We start from the raw sequence: 21,195 nt of genomic DNA on the forward strand, positions 1-21,195 counted from the left end.
AGCCTCACATCGGAGAAAAATTATCCTAATGCCGCATAGCTATGGTGTTCATAATTTGCTTTCATCATTTGCTATCTTTAGTTTTCCTATCAGTTTTGTATACACAGTACAGCCCCATCCTCAGTATTTGCTCTCTTCTGGCTGCCTCCTCATAGCCCTGTGGCCTCTTTCTGCTGCTTTAATGCCATTTCCAAAGTTAGGGCGGGGCAGTGTTCTGAAGCCCATCTTTCTGTGACTGTTTTAGGTGATACAGAGCCCTGTCCCCCTCTCCGCCCTTCTACCAACAACTTTCTATCTTTATCCAGCTGCACACAGTCCAGAATCTGGGACCTAATTTGTTTCTTTGTCATTTATGATTTTGTTTAGAGAAAATAAATATTTACTAACCTTAAGAAAAATTTTCCTGAGCAAACCTATTATCCAAACAATTGTCCAAATTACATGGACAATTGACACAATTTTATGTAACTCAGTGATGTACTAGGAGCCATGCGATTGTCTCTGGCTTTTGATCCCATTACATGTGATTTGTGAAACATTTTGCTAGGAAATCTGTCAAGGCACAACATAGGAAAAGGGGTAGTGTTTTCCCCCTGGTTTCTCGTATTCTAGTGAGTGATAAAGAAACGTAGTTCTAAAACAAGGCCGATTATGAAAATGAAAATTATGTCATTTCTATATAGTCTCAACAAATCTCAGAATACTCTATATATTTCATAATACTTTATTTATATTAAGTTCTATGTTTCGGATCCTGGCACATGAACAGCACATGCCTTCTCCAACGTCACCTGGTAACGGAGCAACTGCCTTCTATCTATGTCATGTTTCATTCACTAGACCTCACCGCCTTTTTTATTTGCTACCTAGTGTCATCTCTCTGCTTTTCTTCCTCCTCCTCCTTCTCTTCTTTCTACTTCCCTTCAGGGATCCATGTTCCTTTTATTAGACATGCTTGCTCAGTTCCTTGAGTTTTTTCAAAGTTTAATTGGTGAATTAGCTCTTACAGCTTTCTCTGGGACCAATCCATCAGATGACTGAGAATAGTTCTTTTCATTCCCACTAGGTAATAAGAATGAAGAAAACTAATATCACTTAAAATATTTTTTCTTTGAATCAATTCACATTTTAATTTTCATTATATAGACTATTTGTCCATTACTATCCTATAATACTATCATTATTTAGAACTTGAATTAATATTTGAAGTAGGAAGTAGAAAATTTGGTTCACTGATATAACCAGGAGGAATATTTTTTCTGTCACTATTAATAATTCAAAAAAGAGGAACATGTTAAATGAGATATTTCTCTGAGGGTGAAAGTAGGGGCCCAAGTATCCCCATTTATTTGACCCATTTCACAGGTTGTTTCAAATTTAAAATCTTGAGGATTTGCTAATTATAAGTTTATATTCAAGCTGGAAAATATTTTAATCTGTATTTGAGAGTCTAGCACACAACTATTAAAACTTGATTTCACAATTATCTTAAAAGAGAAAAGGAAGGAAGGGAGAAAGAGAAGTAGGTCAGCTAATGAACTGGGTATTTCACAAGCATCATTTCTATGTAAGTTAGATATAATTATATTCACTTTACATATAAAGAAAGACTGAATAAATTAATTACTTTGCCCTAGACTGCTTACAGTCAGTGTTGAACTGAGCTTTAAACCGAGGCTTGTCTGACCTTAGTTGACATACTAGGACTCACGAGTAAAAGCTTTGAGAGGCCTGGCAAGTGAAATAGGTGTGTGAAGTACTCAATCTAAACAATGGGACTGTGGGAAATTACAGAGTTTTGAACAAAGACATTTAATTTCAGAAGTATTACAAATCCTGTGCTTGCCAACAATAAAATTCAAATAACTGCAATAGCAACAACAGCAGCAATGAAAGCCAAAACAGTCGTGAGACCCATTTTTCACATTTGGGGTGACTCCTGCTTTATGCTAAACTCCCCCTTTGAATGATTGCCCTGTTTTCTAGATCTTTATTTCAGGAACTTTTAACTGCAGGAACTACTTATTGCCTTATAATAATATTTTCTTTTATTGGCTGTGTAATTTTCTATGTGTAAGTGGGCTTGGAAAAAAGAGGGACGTGGCTTGAGTCACATGGGAATTCATAGAAGTAGGAGGGGGAAATTACAGCAGATGTAGCAAGTTGGGGAAAAGATTATTTCATCCTCTATTTAAATATTCCTTAGTAGTGCCTCTTACGCTTTTGATATTGGCCTAGATGTAACTTCCTTCGAGAAGCATTCCTTAATCCTGCTGTGTTTGTATATTTCTGCGACATCTTGTGTTTAGCCTTTTATTGAATATTAAACTCTATCCAATTGGCTTTCTTTCCTTTTTTTATATTAAAATTATTTTTAATATATTTTATTGATTATGCTATTGAAGTTGTCCCCTTTTTTCTCCCCTTTTCCCCCTTCCACCCTGTAACCCCCTCCCACCATCATTCCCCCACCTTAGCGCATGTCTATGGGTCATACATATAAATTCTTTGACTTCTCATTTCCCATACTATTCTTAACTTACCCCTAACTTTTTGTACTTATTATTTATGCTTCTCATTCCATGTTCCCTTTTCCCCATTCTGCCCCCCGTACACCTCCCTGCTGATAACCCTCCATTCGATCTCTATTTCTGTGAACCTGTCCTGTTCTAGTTGTCTGTTTAGGTTGTTTTTGTTTTTTTAGGCTTGATTGTTGATAGTTGTGAGTTGTTGTCATTTTACTGTTCATATTTTTTATCTTATTTTTTCTTAGATAGGTCCCTTTAACATGTTATATAATAAGGGCTTGATGATGATGAACTCCTTTAACTTGACCTTATCTGGGAAGTTATCTGCCCTTCCACTCTAAATGATAGCTTTGCTGTATAGGGTAATCTTCAATGTAGGTCCTTGCCTTTCATGACTTTGAATACTTCTTCCCATCCCCTTGTTGCCTGCAAGGTGTCACTTGAGAAATCAGCTGATAGTCTTATGGGAACCCCTTTGTAGATAACTGTCTCTTTTTCTCTTGCTGCTTTGACGATTCCCTCATCTTTAATCTTGGGTAATGTAATTAAGAAGTGCCTTGGTGTGTCCCTCCTTGGATCCAACTTCTTTGGGACTCTCTGAGCTTCCTGGATGTCTATTTCCTTTGCCAGATTGAGGAAGTTCTCCTTCATTATGTTTTCAAATAAATTTTCAATTTCTTGTTGGGAACAATACCATTGGATCTACTCACAGCTGGCTTTCAGTCACTTCCCCTGTTACCCACAAGCAAACTGGGTCCTTCTGGTGCTGATTTTGGTGGGTGGGCTTGTGCATGTTCTAACACCCCATGGGTCTCTCCAATGAACTCTCCTGTGAGGCCGGGAGTTTCTCCCACTGCCTGCCTCCCAGGGTTTTTCAGTCAGAGATTTTGAGGCTTTATGTTCCCATGCTGGAACCTTGGGTTGCTTCCTGGTTTTTCCTTCCATTTTATCTACATGCAAATGTGGGACTGCCTGTTCTTCCTGCATCTGCCTCACCTGCTCCACTGCTTTGCCGGTCCTGGTCCTCCAGTTGCCGGCTTTCTGTGAGTCCTCTCCACCCAGCTGCCTTTATCCACATCTCCTACTGGTCTGGATGAATGTTCTTCTTTAACTCCTTGGTTTTGGGGCTTCCATACGTTCAATTTTCTGTCAGTTCTGGTTGTTTTTTGTTTTGAAATTTGTTGGTTGTGTGAGGAGGTACAGTGTGTCTACCTATGCCTCCATCTTGGCCAGAAGTCCTCATGAATCTTAAATATAGAAATGACAATCTGTGAAGCTTTTGGAAACAAAATATCTTATTTTAATTCTATGTAAGTTGTTGGACATTTCAAGCTTGGATGTAATTAGTCAAGGTTTTGTTAAGAAAATTTTGCTTTAGGTGTTTCAAAAGGAAAAGTTTATTTATTTATTAAAATAATTTTTTAGCCAGTCAAGATACATGGCTTACTTCCTCATACAACCACAGTAAAAATTATAAGTAGACTACAAAACAGATAATACCCAGAATCATCAGAAAATTGAGCTGTTTGGAAGTCCAACAACAATGGGATTAAAGAAGCCACATTATTCCAGAGGGGTAGGAGGGGCAGAGATGTGGAGAGGCATGGGAACATGGAGAGGCTTGGCGAGGTGCTGAGAGGCTTGGAGACGTGGAACTGGTGGTCCTGTATCCATGAGCAGTGGATAAATATTGGGAGGGATGCCTCGGGAAAAAGTGATCCTAGCCTCACACTACACAACTCAATCAGGAAGATAAGTCCAGTGCCAGGAGGATAAGTCCCCATAACTCCTGGCTGTTAAAACTAGTGGGGGTTGGGGCACCAGAAGCACTGTGGAATTATTAAAAGGCCCACAAGGAATTTAGGATTTAGGCAGACTCACTCTCTGTGGGCTTCAGCACCAGGGCAACAGCTGGTAGTACACTGTTGGCATATGTGGAGAAACTGAAGTAACTGGCATCAGAGCGAGTGCCAGGAGACAGCTCCTTCTGGATAAAACTCCAGAGGCCAGACAGCAGCATTGTCCACCATTTGAGCCATCCCCCATACAAAGCCAGGGGACAGTGACTTGGGTTTTCCTGCCCTGGTGAGTACCTAAGGCTCTGACCCACTCAATTTAGCAGTACGCTTTTCTATAATAGGCTGTGCTATTATGAGAAGGGAGTCAAAGCAGCTCTACCTAATACACAGAAATAAACACAGGGAATTTGCCAAAATGAAGAGACAAAGAAACATGGCCCAAATGCAAGAACAGATAAAAAGAAAATCTTAAAAGCAGCCAGAGAAAAGCAGGTAGCTACCTACAAAGGAGTTCCTATAAGACTGTTAGCTGATTTCTCAAAAGGAACTTTGTAGGCAAAAGAGACTGACAAGAAGTATTCAAAGCGAGGAAAAGCAAGGACCTACAGTCTGGATTAATCTATCCAGTACAGCTATCCTTTAGAATTGAGGGACAGATAAAGTGTTTTCCAGATAAGATAAAGTTAAAGGAGTTCATCATCACTAAGCCTGTATTATATGAAATGTTAAAGGAACTTACTAAGAAAAAGTATATCAAACCATAAACATTGAAATTGCAATAAATTCCCAACTATCAGTAATTGAATCTAAAAACAAACTAAGCAAGCAGAGCAGAAACAGAGCCATAGATATGAAAATCATTTGGAGGGTTATCAGTTAGGAGGGGAAAGGGAGAGAATGGGGGAAAAGGTACAGGAATTAAGAAGTACAAATCGGTAGGTACAGAATAGACAGGGGATATTAAGAACAATATAGAACATGGAGTAACCAAAGAACTTATATGCATGACCCATAGACATGAACTAAGGGAGAGATTACTGGAGGGAATGGGGGAGTATTGGGTGGAGGGGGGCAAAGGCAGAAAATTGGGACAACTGTAATAGCATAATCAATAAAATAAATTAACCTTTTAGAAAGGGTTTCAGAAGCTTAAATTCAGTTGGAAAAGCTAAGGATGCAGTAGAATTCATGGAAAGCTGTTGATAGATTTCAGTATGTCAGAAGTTTGTAGGAGTTGCAGATACCTACTGTCAATGGACTCGGTTGCTTCCATCATGAAAGAGGGTTGAGATATATGAGAACTCTTAGAAGTCACCACCAAACCCCTTGTGCCTGCTGGGAGTGTCCAGCAGGCATTAAAACAGGGTGTTTCAGTTTCCTGTGGCTGCTGTAACAATTTATCAAACATGTTTTAGTTTAAAACAATGTACATTTTTCTCATGTAGTTCTTGAGGCTAGAAGTCTGAAATAGTTGTCAATGGGCTGAAATCTGTATGTTGGCAGGACCACAATTCTTGCAGAGATGCTAGGGGCAAATCTATTTATGTGAGTTTTCCAGTGTCTGGAGGATACCCCTATTTATTGGTTCAAGACCTTGCATCCCATTGCGTTTTTCCTCTTCTTGTTTTCTTCTGTGTATCTACCTTCCCCTTATGTCTCAAATTTCTCTGTGCCTCCTTTTTATAAGGATGTGTATGATTATATATTTTTAAGGGTCAACCTGAATAATTCACAATATATCAATATTCTTAATTTAATAACATCTACAAAGTTTCTGTTGCCATAGAAGGTGATAGTCACAAGTTCTAAATATTAGGAGCTGAATATTTGGAGGGTGGGGGTCGGATAAGGGTTAGGGGTAGAAGTTATTATTCAAAAATACAGGAAAGAACATACAAGGAAGTGAATATAAATGCCGGTTCTCAGGCAACCAATATCCAGCACAGAGTTCAATAGCGTTAAGTTTTCAATAAAGTTAATGGATTTTGAACTTTGGGCATTAATGGAACATACGTCTTCTAAACAAAGAAAGCCATATGTTCTAGTCTGCATTGCTTAGATCACATAGAGAATAGTGGGTTTAATTGTGAGTATAACTTTTTAAAGAGTTTTTTTTCCTGTGTGTGATTCTGAGATAGGATGGAAGTAACTAGTAGTTTTGGTTCAAATGAAAAAAGCTCTTACAATTGTAAGAGTTGTTCTGTAATAGAACATGGTACCCTGCTAAATAATGACAAATACACTGATGAACATAAAATAGGGCATCTTTTACTATGAAACGCTTAATGTTCTAACCATGCCAGTTTCACTTAATGGTCTATAATTCATAATTTAAAATATTTTTGGATTAATTTAGACTTTCAAATTTACCACTTTAACTTCTAATGATTTCATTATATTTATTATTTACTGAGGTTAATGGAATTTCTCTTTAGTTTGTTCTAAATTTAATGGGCTCCAATTTCAATGGATATCTCATGCTCTATTAGTTCTGAATTGTTCAAAGGTCGTTACCATCAACTAATCTCTCAAATTAAAGTTGTTCATATTTTCTCTCTTTTGTACACTATTTTCCAACAAAGCCAATGGTTTGTACTTATTAAATCTATATTTACTCTATTTAGATCTTTTATGAGTTAATAGATTTTGTTAGTCAATATTTTTAGTCATCACTTATCCAATCAAAATTGTGTAATTCTTTTAGTTTTGTTTTGCTATAAACTGATTGTTTACTGTAGACTAAATGTATCTCCCCACAATTTATATGTTGAAACCTTATCTTGTACCTAATGGTGTTTGGAGATGAGGTCTTTGGGAAGTGAATAGGTTGATAGGGTAGAGCCTTGATAAATACAATTAGTGGCTTTATAAAAAAGACCCCAGAGAGCTAACTTGTCATTTCTGCCATATGAGGACACAACAAGAATATGGCCAACTGTACATCAGAAAGTGGGCTTCTCAATACACCTAATTTGCTGGCACTCTGATCTTGGAATTCCCAGCCTCTAAATCTGTGAGAAATAAATTTCTGTTGTGTATAAACTACTCAGTCTATGGTATTCTGTCATAGAAACCTGAGTAGACTAAGGCAAATTTATTTCCCCCATTTTAATCTGTCTTTTAATTATTTTTGAAACTATTCTGATTTCACTACATAATTCTTGTGAAGTGAAAAGAATGTTCCAGAAGAGTCTTCGACATGACTTAAGTGTTTGTGTTTTGTTTCAGTGCCTCTTCATGCACACTGACCTGCTGAGCAAGGTGTACCATAGTGAGTACATTTCAGGCTGTAGCCGCAGAGGAAGGCTTTGCTGTTAGGATGTCTTTTTTTGCTAAGAAGTTCACAGGACTCATAAAAGAAGGGCTGAAGACCTGATCTGAATGTCAGTTTGTGAGTTTTGTGAGTTGTATATTGTACCACCATTCCAGAACTTTTCAGATAAGGGATATTCTTTGTTCCCCCTGCCACCAAGTCTGTTCTTATTTCCAATATTTTCTATTTCACTATGCATTCTAAGAATAGATCCAGTCACAGAGCTTGCTTTAGTTAAGTGTATGACCCCTAAACAGAGCCAGGGAGACAATGAATCATGTTTTGAAAATCCTGGGAAAGAAGTCGTTACTTTTTTACATTAAAATCACACATCTGCGACACCAAATACACAAATAAAAGAAAAATCAGACAATTGGACTTCCTAAAAACTTTAACATATTGTGCATTAAAAGATACATACTATCAACAGAGTAAAAAGTCAACCTACAGAATGGAAGAAAATATTTGCAAATTACATGTCAGATCACAGATTAATACAAATAATATATACAGAACTCCTAAAACTCAACAACACCAACAAAAACCACCTGATTAAAAAAATGGGGAAAGGACTTCTAAAGAAATTTCTTCAAAGGAGATATACAAATGCCCAACAACTATATGAAAAAAACAATCAATATCACTGGTCATCAGGGGAGTGCAAACCAAAACTACAACAAGGTATCACCTCACTCCATTAAGATAGTTACTATAAAATTTACCAAAAAAATAAGTGTTGGTGAGAATATGAAATGAATGGAAACTTGTGTACTGTTTTTGGGAATGTAAAATTTTAAAGTGGCACAGCTGCTGTGGAAAATGATGTGGTAGTTCCTCAAAAGATTAAAAATATAATTATCATATAATCCAGCAATTCCACTTCTTTTTATATACTCCAAAGAACTGAAAGCAGGGTGTTGAAAAGATATTTGTATATTCATGTTTATGAAAGCATTATTCACAATAAGTGAACTGTAGAAGCAACCTAAATGTCCATGGATAGATAAATGGATAAACAAACTGTGGTATATACATACAATAAAATACTATTCAGACTTAAAAAGAAGGTAATTCTGATATATGCTACAACATGGATGAACACTGAGGACAATTAAGCCAGTCACACAAAGACAAATAATGTATTATTGCACTCATAAGAGATACTTCAAGTAGTCAGTATCATAGACCCCAAAATAATTGTGGTTGACAGGGGATGGGAGAAGAGAGGGAATATGGATCACTAGCTAATGGGTATAAAGTTTCAGTTTTACAAGACAAAAAAAGTTCTGGAGGTGTTTGGTGGTGATGGTAGCACAACATTAAGAATTTATTTTATACCACTGACCTATACACTTAAAATGGTTAAGATGGTAAATTTTATGTTATGTATATTTTATCACAATAAAAATTTGGAAAAAATTTAAAACTAGACTACTTTCTCACACCATACACAAGAATAAACTAAAAGTGGATCAAAGAATTAAATGTTAGACTTGAACCCATAAAAACCCTAGAAGAAAATAGGCAGTAAAATCTCGAACACTTCTTGTAGCAATATTTTTTTCTCATATATCTCCTTAGATGAGGGAAATAAAAGAAAATGAAAAAAATTAACAAATGGAACTACATAAAACTAAAAAGTTTTTGCACAGCAAAGGAAACCATCCACAAAATAAAAAGACAATCCACTGAATGGGGCAACATATTCACTGATACATCTGATGAGGGATTAATATCCATAATTTATAAAGAATGTATAGAACTCAACACCCAAATCCTAAACAAGCCAATTAACAATGAGCAAAGGATTTGAATAGATACTTCTCCAAAGAGTACATACAGAGGGCCAATAGACATATAAAAAGATGCTCAATGTCACTAATGCAAATTAGTCCATTTTAATGCAAATTAAAACCACAAGGAGATATCACCTCACACCTGTCAGAATGCCTATCATCAAAAAAGTCAACAAACAAGAAGTGTTGGAGAGAATGCGAAGAACAGGGAACCCTTGTGCACTCTTGGTGGGAATAGAGATTGATGTAGCCATTGTGAATAACAGTGTGGAGATACTTCAAAATATTAAAAACAGAACTGCCTTATGACCCAGAGATTCCACTTCTCAAAATTTATTGCAGAGATACTAGATGTAGAAACCTGAAACACTAATTTGAAAGAATAAATGCACCCCTCTAATCACTGCAGTGTTATTTACCATAGCCAAGATTTGGAAGCAGCCCAAGTGTCTATCAATAGAGGAGTGGATTAAAAAAAGGTATGGCACATTTCTACAATGGAATATTACTAGGTCGTAAAAAAGAAAGCTTACCCTTTGTGACAGCATGGATGCACTTGGAGAGCATTATGCTAAGTGAACTAAGCCAGTCAGAGAAAGACAATTACTGATTTTACTTATATGTAGAATCTAATGGTCAAAATGAACTAACAAGCATAATAAAGACAGACTCAGATAGAGAGTAGGCTGACAATTATTAAGGGGTGGGCTTGACTGGGTGAGTAGGAAGAAAAGAAAAATCTCTTAAAAGTATATAAAAATAGATAAATTAGCATCTTAAAAATAAATTGAAATAAAAAGAAGAGGTCAAATAAGAGCAGAATAAAAATAATAAAATAAAGGTATAAAACTAAAAGAAAAAATTAAACACCTCACTCCCTCGAGGGAAAGCCCAAGGCTATCAAAAGTCAATGGGGTGTGCCTAGTGAATAACACCCACAAACTAGAAAGCAGAGAAAAGAGGAAATGACAAAACCTGGTTTCAATGACAAAACCTGGTTTCTTAGAGCTGCTACTTGCTCAAATGTCATGCTCTTGATTCTATTACTTATGGTTGTGACATGTGCTCTGCTTTCCTCTTTCTTATACTTGGTCTCTTTCTCTCTGCCATTCAACAGTTTGTTGAAAATTTATACTCTTTGCAGTGACAGGGTCTTTAAACATGCTAATTTTTCATGCCTACGCTGGCAATTCATACTTATTCTTATGCTATAAGCACTGCTACATGGAACATTCTCTGGTCCATTCCCCCATCCTTCACTTCCAAGTGTGGAGTATGTGCTCCTTCTATCTAGTTCCACAGCACTCTATGTTCTCCCATTGTAAAACACTCAATATGCTACTGACTTACCTTTACCACCTACTGACTCCAAGCCTCATGAGGAAAATAATTTTATCTTGTATCCAATTTGTGCCGGTGCCAAACACGATGCTTCACCTATTGCATTTGTTTAGAAAATGAATGACTGATTATCCTAAAAAGATTTAATATTTATTCCAAGGGATTGGGTACAGTGGGCATTTAAAAAATTTGATAATCACTGAGTATATGTTTTGATTGATTTAAGAGAGAGAGGGAGGGAGGCAAGTGAGAGAGAGAAACAGTGACATGTGAAACATCCATCAGTTGCCTTCTGAATGCGTCCCATCCAAGGATCAAACACAAAATCTAGGTGCGTGTCCTGACCAGGAATTGAGTCTGCTTTCTTTTGGTGTACAGGACCGTGCTCCGACAACTGAGTCACCCAGCCAGGGCTCCAGTGGGTATTTTTGAGAATGGTTACTTGCCAAAAATTTGCATAGAATTCATTTGTAGAAAAATCAAAGTTTGTTTTGGGGGAAAACTGTGAAATGTTGAGTATTTCTTGGAAGCTAATTAAGTATTAGAAAAGGTAACTTGTGGATTACCAATTGCTTAATCAAATTTCTCCTCTTATATTTGTGAAAAGATCATTAGTCAGGTCACCACACAAGCCAGACAAAGCTCATATTGGTCCAGAGTCCATTAAAGACAAGGTCTAGAAGTTACCATATACACATATATAATATATGTATTATAAAAATATATATATTTAAATTGAGCCAATATAAAACATTGGAAGTTTTCACACCATAATTCAGATTTCCATCGTATCTTGGAAAACTACAGATTTATTAAGACTGCATCCTCATTTCTTTAAAACAATAATTAGGTGAATGTAAGGAGTGAATTTTCCTTTTGGATGGAGCACGTGTTCCTGGTTAGCCATGAGCCCCAACATTCAAATGAGACATATCTCCCACATGAAAAGGTTATTGATGTCAGTTAGGGTCCCATGCCACCCCATATAAACTAACAACATACTTGAAACATGGACAGTGGTTTTGTTTACTGTTGACAGAAATTCAGAATAACATTTCCAAAGCAACAATTCAGAAGAAGGTTTCGAAAGAAAATAAAGTTGCATTTCCACTCATTGTACAGAAAACAATCCAAGACAGGTGTCTAGAAAAGTTGTCAGTAGAAGAAAAAAACCAAGACTTTAATAGCAACTTTGTGCATTGTTGGTATTGTTTCCTATTGGTACCCCTTCTACTCTTTCCCTCCTCTAAATTCTCTTGGATGTGATGGCTTTACATTATATACTTGGAAAGGCCATTCATCCGATTAAAACACTTGGCCTCAAGGAGCTGCATGCAGTGGCTGCTACTTCCCTATCCCTCTCCTTTTGGACTTGTTCTCCCTATTTCTCACCAAGCTTCTATTACTGATCTTTTGGGGCCGTAAATATGTCAAATAATTTCCCAGTGAGGCCTTCATACATACTTTTGTCCCCCAATTTGCTAAAAAAGATACTCATCTTTCTGGTCTCATTTTCAAACACTCTTCCTCCTACAAACATCTTTTGACCACATAGTCTGAAATGGGCTTCTTTCCTAATTGTTCATTATAATTTTTATTGTACCTATCAGAATTCGTAATGAAATATTTGTTATTGTATTTACTTTCCACCCTATAATACTTCAAACTACATGAAAGTAAGGCTCACATAAGTTTTATACACTACTTTATGAATTGTGTCTAGCATATCTGTTCAGTAATATTTTGAATAAATGAATATATATTATGTGGACATATAAATTTGGTATTCAGAAGGAGTAAAATTTGCATAATTTGAGTTTGAGTTGCTAATATTTCTCACCATAAGTACAGGTAATTCCTAAAATATTGAATGTGAGTATGAAAACACATGTTTTGAAATATATGGAATAAGCTAATGCATGTTGAAGTAACTCCCATTTGAGGCAGTAGGATAAATCAGAACATACTATTTTCCAAGTAGATACAGTTCTGTGTTTCTCCTTCTTTCAAGCAGAAAATGTAATCCCACTTAGGAAAAATATTGCAAGTATATAAGCATGTGAATAACCACTGCTTGTTTGTGTTCATAAAGAATTTTCACTTTAGCAAATAGGTAGATGCCCCTTTCCTATTGTTTGGGATTTTCTCTTTTACAGAACGGAAACTTTTCTAAGGAAGGCAGATTTGATTGAGGATAATTATGCATTGATATTTTGTATTCTTCACTTTTCTATGGTGATGGAATCACGGAAAAATGTGGCTGGGCTATACCTGTGCAGGTGAGTTTGCCGATCAGCATTGTTCCTTGAATTCTGTGAAATTGCATATTTCTGCAATTGTTCCTTGAATTCTGTGAAATTAGTATGTAGAATCAGTTTTTCAAGGATAGCTGCCATGGACAAAGAGTAAAATGTACATATTTCTTGGGGTAAAACCCTATGTAGGCATATATTTGTATATAGGCTTAAGGTTTTGGTGTCAATTATAAAATACTTATCTTGATTAAATAAGGAAGCAAAATATAACCAGAGACATTGAAATAAAGAACAAACGGACAGTAACTGGAGGGGAGCGGGGGAAAGGATAATGGGGGATTATAGGGGAAGGGGCATCAAGGAACATGTATAAAGGACACTTGGACAAAGCCAAAGAGGAGTAGGTTCAAGGGTGGGGTGGGTGGTGTGAAAATGGAGACAACTGTACCTGAACAACAATAAAAAATAAATAAATTTAAAAAAGAAACATATTTCTATTGCTACATGAATGCATTTAAGTGTCTTTTTAAATCAAGGAGTGGACATATGGAATTAGAAGATTTAAGTTTAAATTCTAAATAAAAGAACAATTAAATTAAAGACAAATTCTTGCATTTTTTTGCTGGTGGGTACAATTTCACTTACCCCATACTGCTGACCCTATATTTTCTCATGCATACATACACAAATATACATAGTCACACCTGTAATATTCTTTTTTTGGTTTTTAAAAATGAAGCACTTTCAATAGCAATTAAAGTAATTTAAGACTTTTTTTGAGAGAAGTACTGTCACAAAACTAGTGTTTCTTCATGTCTCTTCCCATTTGACAATATTCAAAGTTACGAATCATATGAGATAAATCAACCTACTTGGTGACCTCAGTTTTCGGCTGCTATATCACGGGGTTTGACTAAACTTGGTTGATAAAATATGTAGAAACACCATGAGAGTAGCGGCTTGGTTTATCTCACTACTGCAGTCTCATTGCATAGAAGAATGTTTGAGCATCGAAAGCACACGACCTACATTTATCAAACGAGCGCATTTTCCTTCACTTGCCGAAACTGTCCATATTTGCTAGTGATATTGTGATGGTGACAACATCTTCACTGAGAAAATGGGTTCCTTTAGTGGACTGACCAGACTTTCCATAGGTAACAAGCTCAGATTGAACTGGGCAGACTAAACAACCCTGGGAATCTTTCAGAGCATCTGGAGGGAGAGTGCTAATCTTAGCTGACGTTTGTATAGCAATTTGCTCTCCTAAGGGCTTTACATATATTAACTCATGTTATCCTTGCAACATCCAAAACTAGAGGTAGGAAACGTTACTCACTTTACAGAAGAGAAACATATACACAGAAAAACTCGCCCAAGGTCTTGTATCTACTAAGGAGCTGATGCCTGCTCTAGAATCTTCATTTTTAACTCACTGTGCTATTGTGCCTCTCCTCTTTGAGGAATGGGGGTTTGGAAAAACATTAACTTAAGTATTCAAAGAGAAGGGGGGCATATTGTGAACACCATGATAAAAAAAGAGACTTGTCAGTTACAGGCAATTTTTAATGGAAAAACTGATAACTGATGATCTGCATCAATATCTCCATTTGCGTTGATCCAGACATTTTGGAAGTACACACAGACATGTACACCCACACATACAAAAATTGCATATGCTATGTTTTTCAATGAAATGTTTGACTCTCTATATAATCTTTTTGGTTTTCATTTATGCTTTGTGTGCATATAATATTTATTAGTTTTCTTAATAAGCATTTAGACACAGATTTTTCAGGAGGAAAAGGAACAAAAAGTATAACAATGTCTAAATAATTATCGTTTTATTAAAAATTATAAAAGTAATAATTGAGTATGTTTAGAAAATTAAAATGGTTCAGAAAGAGAAATAAAAATAGAAAACTGGCTTTTTGACTACAAATCAAAAATTAGTACTCTTTTAAAAGACTTACTTACTCAATTTAACCAAGCACTATCATTTTTTTAAACCAGAGAGCTTTTCTTAAATAAAATAAAATTTTTTTCAGTAATCACTATAAAAGATGCAAATTTGCATAAGTTTACATTTTTCAATTTCACTCTTAAGAAAACAGTTGGCTCTGGCATGGTGGCTCAGTTGGTTGGAGTGTCGTCCTGTGTACCAAAAGGTTGTGGGTTTGATCCTCAGTTGGCACATGTACAGCAGGCAACTGATGAGTAGTTCTCTCTCACATCATGTTTCTCTGTCTCTCTCACTCTCCCTTCCTCTCTTTCTAAAATAAAAACAATATTCTTGGGTAAAGATTTTTTAAAATAAGAGTATCTCATTGTATGGATATGTCATATTAGGTATCCAGTCTTTTACTTGATTGACATATTTTTTGCTGTTTTTGTTTTTTTGATTTTACAAAACTAGCTGCAATATTATAATCATTTGGGTACACCTTTATATGTGTATTTGTATAAATATATTGCAAATTCTTATAGTAGATTTCCTATTTAGTACTATATACAATTTTATATTACTTATTTTTATTTTTATTGAATTTATTGGAGTGACATTGGTTAATAAGATTACATAGGTTTCAGATTTGCAATTGAATAATATATCTTATGTATATTATATTGTGTGTTTATCACCCCAAGTCATGTCTCCTTTTATCAACATTGACCCCCCTTATTATCTTCTACTTTCCTCCTGCATTTTTTAATTTAAGAGATATTACCAAATTACTCTTAAAAGGTGACACTGATTTATATGCTCATCAATAGAATAAGAGAATATCTCCATTCCCTCCCACCCTAGTTATCATTAAATTTAAAATAAACTACCTGGGGGACTTCCGCCAAGATGGAGACATAGGTGGAAACGCTGTGCCTTCTCCCACAACCAAGCTGGAATACAACAAAGGTTTGGAGAACAAAGACACAGCCGAAGAACAGAAAATTGAATTATACGGAAGTCTGACAACAACTAACCGTTCAACAGGGATGGCAAGAGGGGTGGAGCCAGCAGCAGAGCAGGATTGGGCAGGACAGATCCCCCGACCTAGGCGCGCAAGTGGCCCGGACCCAGTCAGGGTGTGGGGCAGGTTGACCGAGGTCGCACATTTGCGCACAGTGAGACTGACCACACAGGCCCCAGGGGGCGAGGGCTGACTGTGGTGGCACACTCGTGTGCAGCAGGATGAAACGCGCGGGCCCCCATGATGGTAGCAGCTGTTGCACCTGTCGGGGACGCGGCTGGAGGTGGCAGACGGGACACCATTGCTCCTCTTTGACCCTGCCCCCACATACAGTGTCACAACCCAGCGACTTAGTTGCCCTGCTCAGGTGAAGACCTAGGGCTCTGATCCTGCTAAGTAACAGGCACGAACAGCCCAAAAGATGGTGCAGGAAGAACTCAAAGTCCCAGAGCTGATATCCCTAAGCGACCGAGAAATTGCCAGCCTCTCAGAAGCACAGTTCAAGACACTGTTTATCAGGATGCTCACAGAACTGGTTGATTATAGTCATAAATTAGAGGAACATATGAAGGCTAAACTAATTGAAATGAAGGGAGATGTCCAGGAAATCAATAGCAATGGAAAGGAAACTGGGACTCAAGTCAATGGAATGGACCAGAAGGAATGAAGAAATGACCAAACAGAAAAAAGTGAAGTTACAAGAATTCAAAAAATGAGGAGAGGCTTAGGAACCTCCAGGACATCTTTAAACGTTCCAACATCCAAATTATAGGGGTACCAGAAGGGGATGAGGAAGAACAACAAGTGGAAAACTTATGTGACCAAATAATAAAGGAGAACTTCCCCAGTCTGGCAAAGGAAATAGACTTCCAGGAAATCCAGGAAGCTCAGAGAGTGCCAAAGAAGTTGGACCCAAGAAGGAACACATCAAGGCACATCATAATTACATTAGCCAAGATTAAAATGAAGGAGGGAATTCTAGAAGCAGCAAGAGATAAGGGGACAGTCACCTACAAAGGAGTACCCATCAGACTGTCAGTGGATTTCTCAAAAGAGACCTTATGGGCAAGAAGGGGCTGGGAAGAAGTATTCCAAGTCATGAAATCCAAAGACCTACAGCCAAGATTGCTTTATCCAGCAAAACTTTCATTTAGAATGGAAGGACAGATAAAGTGCTTCTCAGATAAGGTCAAGTTCAAGGAGTTCATCATCACCAAGCCCTTATTATATGAAATGCTAAAGGGACTTATATAAGAAAAAGAAGATAAAAAATATGAACAATGAAAGGACAGCAAATTCACAGTTACTAACAACCACACCTAAAACAAAAGCAAACCAAGAGGACAGCTAGATCAGGAGTGGAACCATAGAAATGAAGAACACATGGAGGGTTAGAAACAGAGGGGTGGGAGGGGGAGAAGGGAGGAGAAGGCACAGAAAATAGCATAGATGGTAGGTAGAAAATAGATAGGGGGAGGGTAAGAATAGTAGGGGGAAATATAGAATCCAAAGAACTTGAGACACGTGGTTATAAACTAAGGGGGGGAGAATGGTGGGGGAGGGAGTTTGTGGGTGGAGGGGAATGAAGGGGGAGAATAGAGCAACTGTAATGGTATAATCAATAAAATATATTTTAAAAACCTGGAAGGAAAAAAATAAAAAAATAAAAATAAATAAAATACCTGGTAAAAATTAATATCCTAGTTTAATTAATTGTGAATGAATTTGGGCATCTTATATGTTTGTTATTTTTCTTACTGTAAAATTTTTCCCTATTTTTATTTGTCTGTAAGTTACTGATTTTTTTGAGCCTTCTACTATTTTTCTTTTTTTTTAAAGATTTTATTTATTTATTTTTAGAAGGGAAGGGAAGGAGAGAGGGAGAGAAATACCAATGTATGGTTGCCTCTCATGGGTCCCCTGCCAGGAACTGGCCTGCAACCCAGGCATGTGCCCTGACTGGGAATCTAACTGCGATCATGTGGTTCGCAGGCCTGCGCTCAATCCACTGAGCTACACCAGCCAGGGCTACTATTTTTCTTTAATGTTTTCATTTTATAAAACATTCTTGGCTATAATGTTGGCCTTACACTAAAAACTTTGTAAGCAGTTTGGGGTATAAATACATTCCTAATTCTTTGTTGAAAACTTCACTCAAAAATGTAGCAGAGAGGACTTTATAAGGCGGATGATTCGATGGTGTACTTTTAAGAAAATACAATAAGTAGGAGGAAGATAAGCCAAATTGAAGAATTAAGGTCTTATTAGATATTAATTCTTTTTGTTAGTCTTCTCTTTTATAGGTTTTACTACCACTTTATGTTATATATGGTCGAGCAAAAGTAGGTTTACAGTGGTTTGTATGAAAAATAATATAACAATTAATAAACAACAATACAATAGTAAACTCTGTATTTTGTATACTCTCAACTGTAAACCTACCATTTCCCCACTGTCTTTTAGCATGTAGATTTACATGTATATTATAATACATACTTTGTCATGTTATCTCTAGAACTATTATTTTTTAAGCTCAGCTCATACTGAATAAATCCTCTATGTTGTTGGGTTTTCTTTATAACTTTTAACTTTGGGAAACCAGAATCAACAAAAGAATTTCTTAAAAGATTTTGTAAGATATAACTAAAATCTTCCACACTGTGCTCTGATTATAATTAAAATAAATGTTCTCCCTTTTACTTAAAATTTTAGCTCTGAAGGAACTGAAGCCATGGAATCATTTCCTTTTTCTCCATTTTTATGCATTATAAAAACTTCCATATTATTCTTTATAAAAACAGCAACAAAAACATATCCATTGAAGCCTAAATTTATTTATTTTTATTTTTTAATTTTTATTTTTATTTAATTCTTGTTTAAGTACAGTTTTCTTGAAGCCTAAATTTATGTAGTTGTCTCCTTTTTAAAAATTGTAAGATGTTTTAACATTGTAATTATAAACCATTTAAAAGCCTCCTGGAAATCTGAATTTAATTTTTTATGTGGCTTTGATATTAATTACCTAAGAATAAGGATATTTGGGGGTTAATATAGCCCATAAAATCTTTGGTAAAATATTTATGTGGCATATATATTCAATTTATATATATTTAATAAGCTCCTTTTTTATCGGTGACACTATTACAAATGAGCCCCTTTTCCCTCCCTTTGCCCAATTCCACCCAGTCCCCTTCCTCCTCCCCTGGCCTGCACCACTGTTATGTAATTCCACATAATCTATCATTTAATATTTATCCTGGAATTTGTTTTTTTTGTTTTTTTGCTGTAGCACATCAACTTTTTGAATTTCACTGGGATCTGAGAGTTAACACCTTTTTTTGTTATTTTAAATGGTAAGTTTTGAAATACTTTAGTTGATTCCATATATTATGAAGCTTACCATAATATGAATTTCATTCTTCTTAGTTTCATGCAAGAAACTATTAATTCTCTCAGTCCATGCTGTCATTGGTAGTCTCTTAATTTTAAGACATCAAATTTATTTTAAAAAATTGAATTTTTTGGCCTGTCATCAGTTACTCCAAATGTATATTTTGTAAGGAGGCAACTAATTGGTTCCACATAATCAAAGTTATCATTGTCCTAAAATTATGTAATCTATGTTTACTTTCTAAATTTCACCATAATTTGAGATTTTTCATAACATTGAATAATTTCTATATCCATTTTTCCTCTCAAATATTTTAGAGAGTATAGAAAGTTTTGACAAACGTTATAAAATTTTAAATAATGGAAAATTAATTTGAAAAATTAAGCCAATTTTTTCTAAAATGTATAATGTTCAGTAAACATCTATATTTAGAAACTATTCTGAGAAAAGATAATTTTTCATTTTTATCTAGAAAAATTATTTTAATATTATAAGATCTTAGTAATACATTCCAAATGTAATAATCAGAATCTTTATTTTTGCCATATTAGTACAGTGATAGCAATCATAATTTTTAAATACCAAAAACTATGGGGAAACTTTTTTGTCTTTTACAAATTTGAAAAAGTCATTTATGTATGAACTAAAAGCTAAAAACTTCTTTATGCTGCACTATCCAGCTTATTTACTGACTCCCTACCATTGCTAATTACCTTTTGATTTTAAAATATATGGTAGTAAGGAGCTCAAATTTACAGTATTGTTAAAATAAGGATGTGAATTCTTTTGTATAAATCTGTATTATTGAACTAATGAGCCCTCTCATTCAAAACAAATTTTAAATGCACCACTCATTGTCTCATTCATTAATTCATTCCATAATGACTTGCTTATTTTTCTAATGGTTTCTAAACACATACTATGTACAAGACATTAGTTTATTGATGGGGAAAAAGATTTCTCAATACACGGAATAGAAAGAACCATAAATGCTTAAAGTAAATAAGTTGAGTGCAATGGCAAATGTGTCCATGGGGCCATAGGAACCAAACACATATACAATCCAGCCTCACCAGGAATAGTAAATATTATATGCAGGCAACTGAGGGCAGAGGCATGAAAGTAGATGGAATGATGCTTTGTGTCTGAGAGCAATCTCCACGGATTCTGGAATATAGAAGGCACTGACAAGTGTTAGGTGAGAAAATGACACAAAGAAATAGCAAAATTATCAAGTGCAAATTAAAACAGTGTTTTAAAGATGGGAGAAATGTCCTCCAAAGTTTTGGGAGCATGACCTCATATATTCTATCAATGCTAAAACTTTTTGCTTACAAAATTGGAGGAATATTTTTCCCCTAAGAGATAAATCTGTAGTTCTTTATTCAAATTGTTTAAGAAGGAGATATTAGTCAGAAATATGGGTGGTCATTTCACCTTTGGGACTTCAGGGCTAAAATTTTTTCACCTTAAAGAAATAAAATGCCAAAGTATACAAAGGGAGTTAACCTAGTCAAAGTCGGAGTGTTAGATCCAGTCTATCTGGACATGAAGTCCAAGTTCTCAAGTCTTGAGTACACAAAGTTCTGCCGCTCAGCCCTTTGTGATGTTAATTTGTTCTCAAATAAAATAAATTTTTATCGTCCTTCAAGCTCACAACTAATTCTTTTGGCACCTAAGAAAACTGAAGGTTTTGTAAAGATACATTTCACCTGCTGAATTTCTCCAGCAATACCCAACCACTCAGTTTGTTTCTTTCTTTTTTTTTAATTGTGCTCCTTCAGTCAAAAGCTGACAAAACTGTCG

Source organism: Sturnira hondurensis, unplaced genomic scaffold (assembly GCF_014824575.4).
Source record: "Sturnira hondurensis isolate 20B ecotype Veracruz unplaced genomic scaffold, ASM1482457v3 Scaffold0019428, whole genome shotgun sequence".
NCBI classification, from domain to species: Eukaryota; Metazoa; Chordata; class Mammalia; order Chiroptera; family Phyllostomidae; genus Sturnira; species Sturnira hondurensis.